Source organism: Lytechinus pictus, chromosome 3 (genome assembly GCF_037042905.1).
Source record: "Lytechinus pictus isolate F3 Inbred chromosome 3, Lp3.0, whole genome shotgun sequence".
NCBI lineage: Eukaryota > Metazoa > Echinodermata > Echinoidea > Temnopleuroida > Toxopneustidae > Lytechinus > Lytechinus pictus.
The window spans coordinates 42,642,590-42,652,041 of record NC_087247.1 but is presented as its reverse complement, the minus strand read 5'-3'; positions in this window follow the sequence as shown (position 1 = coordinate 42,652,041).

Below are 9,452 nucleotides of genomic sequence, written 5' to 3'. Positions count from 1 at the left end.
AGGCCTATCATTCGTTTTTAATTATTTCTATGTGTGGAAGTTCACTCAATTCAATCTATTTTAATTGATTAATTAATGTATTTATATTTATACATTAATCATTTAATTTATTTGTTTTCAGTTTTTTTGTATTTAGTGATGTCAAGAGAGTCAGAGGTATTTTTCGTTTTTAATAATTTTATGTGTGGAAGTTCATTTATTTATTTTTTAATGTATTTTAATTGATCAATTAATGTATTTATATTTATTCATTAATCATTTAATCTATTTGTTTAGAGAGTCAGAGGTATCATTCGTTTTTAATTCTTGTTATGTGTGGAAGTTCATTTATTTATTTATTTATCAATCTATTTTAATTGATTAATTAATATATTTATATTTATTCATTAATCATTTAATTTATTTGTATTGATATTTTTCCTTTTGTGATATAGAGAGCCAGAGGTATCATTCGTTTTTAATTCTTTTTATGTGTGGAAGTTCATTTATTTCAGTCTATTTTAATTGATTAATTAATGTATTTATATAGATTAATTAATGTTTTTATATTTATTCATTAATCATTCAATTTATTTGTTTTCAGTTTTTTTGTCTTTTGTGATGTAGAGAGTCAGGGGTATCATTCGTTTTTAATTCTTTTTATGTGTGGAAGTTCATTTATTTATTTATTATCTATATATTTATTTATTATATATATATATTTTTTTGTTATCTGAGAGGCGTGCGTAGGCCTAGGTTTTATGTTAATACAGGCTCGTACATTTCATTTATTTTTATTCATTCTGTAAGTTCTTGTGGATATACAAAATGATGACGGCAATCATTGTAAAGCTCAGAATATCTACTCTTTCACCTGGTATCCTCAGAATATTCCTCGATCATTCAGGCATGAATGACTTTAACAAATTGAAGAAAGTATAGATATACAATCTAAATTTGAAAATAATCGTTTACCTTTTTTTAATTAGTCGTAGTTGAAGGGTGTTATAACCTTATTTTATATTTTATCTAAAGGTCAAGTTCACCCCAGAAAAATGTTGATTTGAATAAATAGAGAAAAATCAAACTCGCATAACGCTGGAAATTTCATCAAAATCGGGTGTAAAATAAGAAAGTTGTGATATTTGAAAGTTTCGCTTATTTTTCACAAAACAGTGATATGCATAACTCATTATGTATTTGATCTCTCTCTCTATACCGTATATTATTATATGTATAACAAACTACATTTTGTTACCTTATAATATACCACTGAAGCCAATACGTGAAACGTTTATATATATATATATATAGAGAGAGAGAGAGAGAGAGGGGGGGGGGCCTAATACATTACTATTTCAAGTTCTCTTTCGTATTGCTTCACTTATTCATTTCCTGGTTTATTCATTTATTCGTTAATGTTTGTGCTGTTTTGGGAAAAAATGTTGTCTATTAATTGACACGATAGGCCTACCCCGAGAGGGGGCAGTATACCCTGACGTAAAGTTGATGATAATTAAAGCAGAAACTAGAAAAAATATTCTTAAAGGTTTGCTTAAAATATATTTTTTTAATTGTCACGCATTTTGGTTAAGAAGTTCGCTATTCTCTAATCAAATATTTTCATTCTCACACTATAATTAATGTTTATTATATTAAATTGTATTCTACTCATTAATGTAATGAATGACTTGCTAAGATCAATTGTAATGTCACTTTCACCTGCCCAGTAACCTGCACAATCAAGGTACTAATGGATAATTTGTTTTTCTGTTCCAATCATGAATAAGCGAAAACGAAAATCAGCCCCTTAGTTTGGGGTTTTTGAAAACACAAAAACGAAATCACAACGAGAATATCGTGTTGTGATTTGGTGTTTGTATATCAAAAAACAGAAAAATTAAATTAGAAAAACTTTTGTGCTTTATCTGATTTCTCATTAAAATTTGTGTTTGTATATATATAAAAAAAAAAACAATATCAGAACATGCCACGATTCGTGACCTCACTGTCAACTAAGTATATGTATGATGCAACTGCATGAAAAACAGCGCCTTTAGAATTGTTGGATGTCGCCTAGCAACAGGATACTATGTTAGTGGTAATTAAACTACATGTAAATCGATGTAAAATATTGATATTTACAGATTAATCCAACATGACCAAGCAATATCATTTTGGTTATATATCCTAAATATAATGCTAATCAAATAAAGCTAATGTCTTACCCTACAGAAACTATTAGACGAAACTGACAAGGTAACAAATGTCACTTAAACACAACAGTCATATCATTTCGTCTTCAAGAAATATAATTTTACAAACAAAGAAGTTTTTGAAGCATGATCTGATTATTAAATCAAGAATTATGTAAATCTCAAATATAGAGAAATAAAAAAAAATATCCACGCAAATCATGTTCGATAAACGATCAAGCAGGGCACTGGGAACGATTTTTAGTAGGGGGTGCTGTGGGTTTTGTTTGAAAAAATGGCAAAAAAGAAGAAAAAACATTACAGTCCAAGATGATGGGGATTTTGGTAAAAAATTATTGCTCCCAAATAAAAAATAATTACAATCGATTATAGACCTATAATTTTATGCTCCCATCAATTCAAAGAACACAACGGTTCAAGGAAAACGTCAATGATACTAAAATCATTTAACATGCATTATTATCCTTTGTAATGGATCAAATTCAACCAGGAAAGTTAAGTGTTGAACAAGATGCCCCCCCCCCTCCTCTCTCACTCCTACATGTCAGCAGTGTTTAAAAACATAACCTTTTCGTGTCGATATAAACTATATCAACAAAATTCATCTCGAACTTCGATTGCATTCGCATCCTATTTTCAAGTGTGAAAATAAAATAAGCTCGCGCTCCTCTTTCACATCCTGTTCATGCGTCACTGTAAAGTCCTTTTCCCATTTTCAGGGCAGTAATTAAAATATTAAATAAACGTTTGTTGTTTAGGGTTAATAAGAGCTTAGTGTGCTCCATTCATAGCTTTTAACACATGGATTATAATTTTTTTTTTTTACAGTTAGCGTTCTCGTTTAGTTCGGCCGTATAGTCATGGTAGGCCTATCTTGTTGTTAAATATTAAAGTAAAATGTACATAAACTTCCCTATCACAACGCCCCCCCCCCCCACAAAAAAAAAACACTTACCTTTTCCTCTTTGAGTGGCCGACCAGGGATTTCATGAATGGCAATGTGTCCAACTGGCCTGTACGGCTGTACCCCCGCCCCTTTAAAAATACTGAACCCGTACTTGTGTGTATATTTTTTTCTGACGCATTCAACCAGACAGACCTATGCGCCACCAACTGTCTTCTCAAATTTGCGCTCCCCCCCCCCCCCCCCGCTACGAAATCTCGGATCTGGGTCATACATTAAACTCCTGAAATAAACTATCACAAATAAGGAAATAGTAGAATAATTCGTGCATGAAAATGAATTATAAGAACACATTGAGACACTTTTCCGAGATTATAAAATCTTTTAATAAAATCGGGGGGGGGGGGGGGGGCGAGGGTGTATGAATTAGTAAATAAATGAATACCATATAGGCGAAGAAAAAAATGCAATATTTGGATGGTGAATTAATGAAATGACGATCGATCAATAAATGTTTTTTTTTTAAATAATTTGTTGATGCGATATGCCGTTATTTCAGGCCTACTACAATGTATACCAGCAAACAATCGAAATCCATCATTTTTAAAACCATGCCATCAAATACAGTTACAAACAATCTTCAAGTGGATTGATTAAAATGAATGCAGGATGAGAAAATAATTTAAGTTGATAGGTTAATTAGCTGAAGAAATACTGGGATATCAATGAACGGTATTAGTAAGCTTTTTAAAAAATAAAAGATTAATAAATTGATATTTAGGTAAAAGAGAAAACGTACTTAACGTACTTAGATAATATAGGTAATGATAGGCTTATCCCCAATTATTGTAGGGGCCGGGAGGGGGATAAGTCTCAGTAAAATATAGATTAAGTTAATTATAGCGTATATAGATATCCCTCAAGCAATTATAAAATTGACCAAAAGAAAATTAATACATTTTCCCCGAATGAATATGCCTATTCGTTTTCTTTTCTGAACTTAAATGGATGAAAAGTGGGGAAGCGGGGTGGGGGGGGGGGGGTTATGAAAGGAATAAAAAAAAATACAAATTGATAATACGCAGGAAGCCAGATGAATGATTCAATATTGAATAACAGAAGAAAGCCGATTTGAAAAAAATGTATATTGACTTCTTACATCCAGGTGATTATAAATAGATTATGATACATGAATGAATAAATGGATTCATTCGCAGCATTACGTCAAGTTAAATATTGGGGGAAATTATACAAGAACTATACAATTTTATTATTAATGACACCTCCCTCCCCGCAAAAAAATAATTCAAATGAAATGCTGAATAAAACGAGGTTATCAACTAGCAAATACAAATTACGATGGATAATGGAACAAAATAACTATATATAGGCCTAACGTTACATCGAAAACACTCCCAAAAAATAGCAAATGAATGAATCATTCACGGATTTATCAAAAGTTATTCAGAGAGCAGATCTTTAAAAGCACAATATTAGCAACACGAGGGCGGCGTCAGGTTGTGAGGGGCCTGGTTGATTTTTCTCTGAAAACTGGAAGGATAACATCATGCCTAAAACAAGTCGCCAATATGGATCCTACTCCATTGTCATGCAGAGTTTTTATACTCACTTCTATATTATTCCCCTTGTTTTTTTTTTAAAATAAATTGGAGCCCCCCGGGCTCCTACAGCGCCGCGCATGATATCACGTCTCATCGGGGAATCAAGACCCACGACCACGCTATTTTCCATGATATAACAAGTGTAAGGGGCCTCGATAACGAGTATACTAATAGCTACTAATAGCCGTCATCCGAGCCCCACACACAGCGAATGCTGGGACAAGCGCATTGGAAATCACAAAAAACTGAAAACAAATAAATTAAATGATTAATGAATAAATATAAATACATTAATTAATCAATTAAAAAAATTTGAAATAAGTGAACTTCCACACATAAAAATAATTAAAAACGAATGATACCTCTTACTCTCTATATCACAAAAGAAAAAAAAAACTGAAAACAAATTAATAAATTAGATGATTAATTAATCAATTAAAATAGATTGAAATAAATGATACCTCTGACTCTCTATATCACAAAAGAAAAAAAAACTGAAAACAAATAAATTAAATGAATAAAATACATTAATTAATCAATATGAATAGATTGATAAATAGATAAATAAGTTAATAACTGTATTAATATATAAGTAAATCGACAAATAAATTTCTGAAGAAGTAAATACATACACATTTTATTATTCTCTCTCCTTGTTTATTTGGAAAATAAATTGGAGGCCCTCCCCCCCCCCCCCCCCCACTCCAGCGCCGCCCATGATAATTCTCACCGGCCGGGGAAACAAGCCCCACGACCAGGTTATTTTCCATGATATAACAGTGCAAGGGGCCTCGATAACGAGTATAGTAATAGCCGTCATCCGAGCCCCACGCACGTGCGAATGCTGGGAAAAGCGCATTGGACGGGGCCAGTTTCGCGATTATCTTAGGATGCAAGCTTAATAATATACTCGTGATATAGGCCCCGCTACTGTGTTGGAGTGTCTGAAGTGCCGTAGTGCGGGGCCTATATAACGATTATAGTATTATACTCGTGAAACAGGCCCCGCGAACGGACATTCTTAACCATTCAACACAGTAGCGGGGCCTATATCACGAGTATATATAGTGAGCTGAAGTTAGCAACCTAGATATTGAGGTATGATCGATTACAATTTTTTTCTCGAGCGGGGCCTATATCACGAGTATGCCTGATTTTTTTACACTGACAGTTTCCATTACACCTATTGGCCTTATCGTGAAATTTGTCACCTCTCTTCTCGTGTGTGTCGGTGAGTGCGTGCTCGTTGTGTTCAAAGTCGATGGGAGTGGAAAGATGTCACCACCGCTGACAAAATAAACAGCAGTGAATGGACTGGTGACATAAACCACGATAATGCCCACCTTTTCATCATACAACTTGGCTCTTAAGTAAATTTGATTCTCTGAATTATTTTTTCTCAATTTAAAATAGAGATTGAAAAATGAAAATTTTCTTGCCACATTTCTTTTCACCAATAGAGGGCGTACAGAAAAATATGCCCAAAATTCAAGTTTTTGAGCGCTCTGGTGAATACAAAAATTATTCCTAAGTTATACTAATGAAAAATTAATTGCAGCTGTAAGGAAATTAGTAATTTTTGTCACAAAAGTGACATTTTAATGATTTTTAAAGTGTGTGCTCTGTAGTAGATTCCCCACAGGCAGGATGGTTGCAGTGAACAAGTGGGTATAGGTACTATAGAGTATAGGTGGAGCGAGTACGTGTTCGTGTTCGGGCTGCCGCAGTAAAGGTGGAGCGTAGTGTAGCGGTAGTGAAGTGGAGTGGAGCCTGCACAAACAGTTGAGGTAAATTTTATGATACCGACATTGAGGTTAATCGCCAGCCGGGGAAGCAAGGGCTGTGCTACATTTTAATTCAATATCATCAAGTTTGATTCACTTACCATGTCGAGATCGTTCAAAGCGGCCATAATATGAGCCAAACATCTCCAAAAATACTCCAAATATTTATACAAAAATCTTGACTCAGACCGCGCAAACCAAAGGCCCAGACACGTGCACAACTTCCAGAAGAGCCAAGGTAATGGAGCGCTGGCGGTAGCAGCGCGTCCTCTACGTTGAATCATCCTTATCAGAGGGGGAATCCCCTTTTAAAGGTGGTATATAAGGCCAATTATCATCTTAACAAGGGTGTCGCTAAGGCGAGCAGATAACACGCCCGCCTGTATCATGGAAAATGGAGTTATTGGTCAAGCAAGAAAAGTGGAATGTGGCGACTTCACATTTGACCTGCTGACCTCAAAATCAATAAAATAGCTTGGGTCTATGCTAGTATCATACACACCAAATTATATAAGCCTAGGTTAAGTTTAACTAAACTAGTTACCGCCGTTTAACAAGGACTTCAGAAGGGTAAGATGAAAACATGTCACTGTGATCTTGACCTTTTGACCCTGAAATAAATGGGCTTCCTGGGATCCATGCTAGTATCATACATATCCAATTATATGAGCCTAGGTTAAGTTAAACTAATGTTATTGCGTTTACAAGGACTGCAGAAGGGCAAGATGAAAATTTGTCAGTGACCTTGACCTTTTGACCTCAAAATCAATAGGCTTCCTGGGATCCATGCTAGTATCATACACACCAAATTATATGAGCCTTAGATTAAGTCAAACTGAAGTTCCCACGTTTACAAGGAAAAGTTAACGGACAGACAGACGGACGGACACCGAGCGTGATACCATAATACGTCCCGTCCTAGGACGGGCGTATAACAAATTAACACACACTGCCCAGATGCTCATTGCCTTACAGCGCTGGCAGGAAGAGAGGTGTTATAAACATGCAAGAGTCATGAACTATTTATGTTTTACTTATTCTAATTTCGCCAATTGTGGGTCATTTTGCATCGTTGAAACTTCCATTTTGGTCTTCATCTAAATTTCGAATCGTTTTTGGATATGCCAATGTCCTAAAACAAATAGAATACAAACTGATCATTCCTAGATTTCTGTCAGCCAGGAAGCTCTTAAAAGTTTGTTTATTCTTAGACAGCTGCAATCCAACTCCACCACTGCGCCTGTTGCTGTGTGTTATCAGCTCTTATCAGCTGTCAGTCCATCCCTCCCCAGTTTAAACAAGAGAAATGAACACTCCCAAAAACTGAAAGTGGGGTGGTAAATACCCCGCTTGAGTTCCCATTGACATAACAAGCAGGGCAATCAGGTTCCTGTGTTATAAGCTGGTGGGGTATTTTTTAAACAGAGGAAACACGTATTGCAAATTGTGAAGGAGCTAAAGGACTTAAAATTTTATGATAATCATTTGAATTGCACAGAAGCTTATCAGTAATCCCCGAGTGTATGTGTTGTACAAGATTATAAATTTACTAGCCTCACATTGGTTCAAGTGGTATATGGCTAGCCACAATATATGCTAAGAAAGCTGAATTCATAGCTTCAGGTAATATGATTGAATAACCAGTTTACTTAGCCCCTTTTGGAATGCAAAACAATAATTTAAAAAATGGTCCAAAGTTCTGTAACCGGATCTGTACCTGTAAATCAGGAGTGGCCAGATTTACCTCACTCTCACAGCAATCACCCCTCACTTCAGTTTACATGATTTAGTACATCCCCACACACTCACCCTCGACCACCTGTTTCTTCCATGTCTTCTTTGGCCATCTCCTACTCCTCCTCAAACCATCCAACCTTAAAACAAATATTTTCATTGTAACATGGTGCACTTGATTCCCATGTATGAGAAGCACATATTTATATCTAAAAATAAATTTTAGTCAAAACTTAATTTAGCCCCATTTGGGAACATTCAAGCTTTTCAAATAGATAAAATCAAGCAAGCATAAACCTGAAAATTTCACCAAAATTGGATGGAAATTGGGAAGGGTATGACATTTCAAAATTTTCACAAAACAAAGCAAATATTATTCTTATGGCCACGTGGGTTTATTAGAATATGGTCTATGCATCCCTCACTTTCACTTAACCATAATAACTTGAACATCTTGCACTCATCTTTCAATACACTGGTTTACTAACATATTCAAATTTCTCTGGACAAAAGTTGTCCAAAGGCATGCATCATATAACATCAATGTGAGGAAAATGTACTTTATGTTTTCATTCCATGAGAATCCCTCTTGATTTCTTGATTAGGTTCCAAATAACAAAACATCTATACATTCTAAAGTTTGAATAGTTTGGTAAACCAGTCTTTTTCTTGACCCTTTCTTCCATAAAATCTCTGGCTAAATGACAACATTTAGGACAATTATCACCTCTCATTTGTTTCTTATTCACCTAGATAAGGAAAAATATATTTTTGCCAGCTAAAAATAAACAAGTGGAGCGCCTCTGGCAGTCTCCCCTGCATTACGCCATTCAATATAGCAGCAGTGCTGACTTTCAAAAAATAACTTTTGACTAGTTATTAAAAAAACACACAATTTATATGATAATAAAATACTGTTCATTGACCCTAAATGACCTTTGACCTTGATCATGTGACCTGAATCTCATGCAGGATGTCCAATGATACTTGATTACTCTTATGTCTAAGTTTCATGAACTAGATCTATAAACTTTCATTTATGATGGCAATTCAGCAAATACCTCCAAAATGGCCAAAGTTTGTTGACCCTAAATGACCTTTGACCTTGGTCATGTAACCTGAAACTTGCACAGGATGTTTGTTGATACTTGATTGCTCTTATATCCATGTTTCATTAACTAGATCCATAAAAATCAAAGAAATGATGGCAATT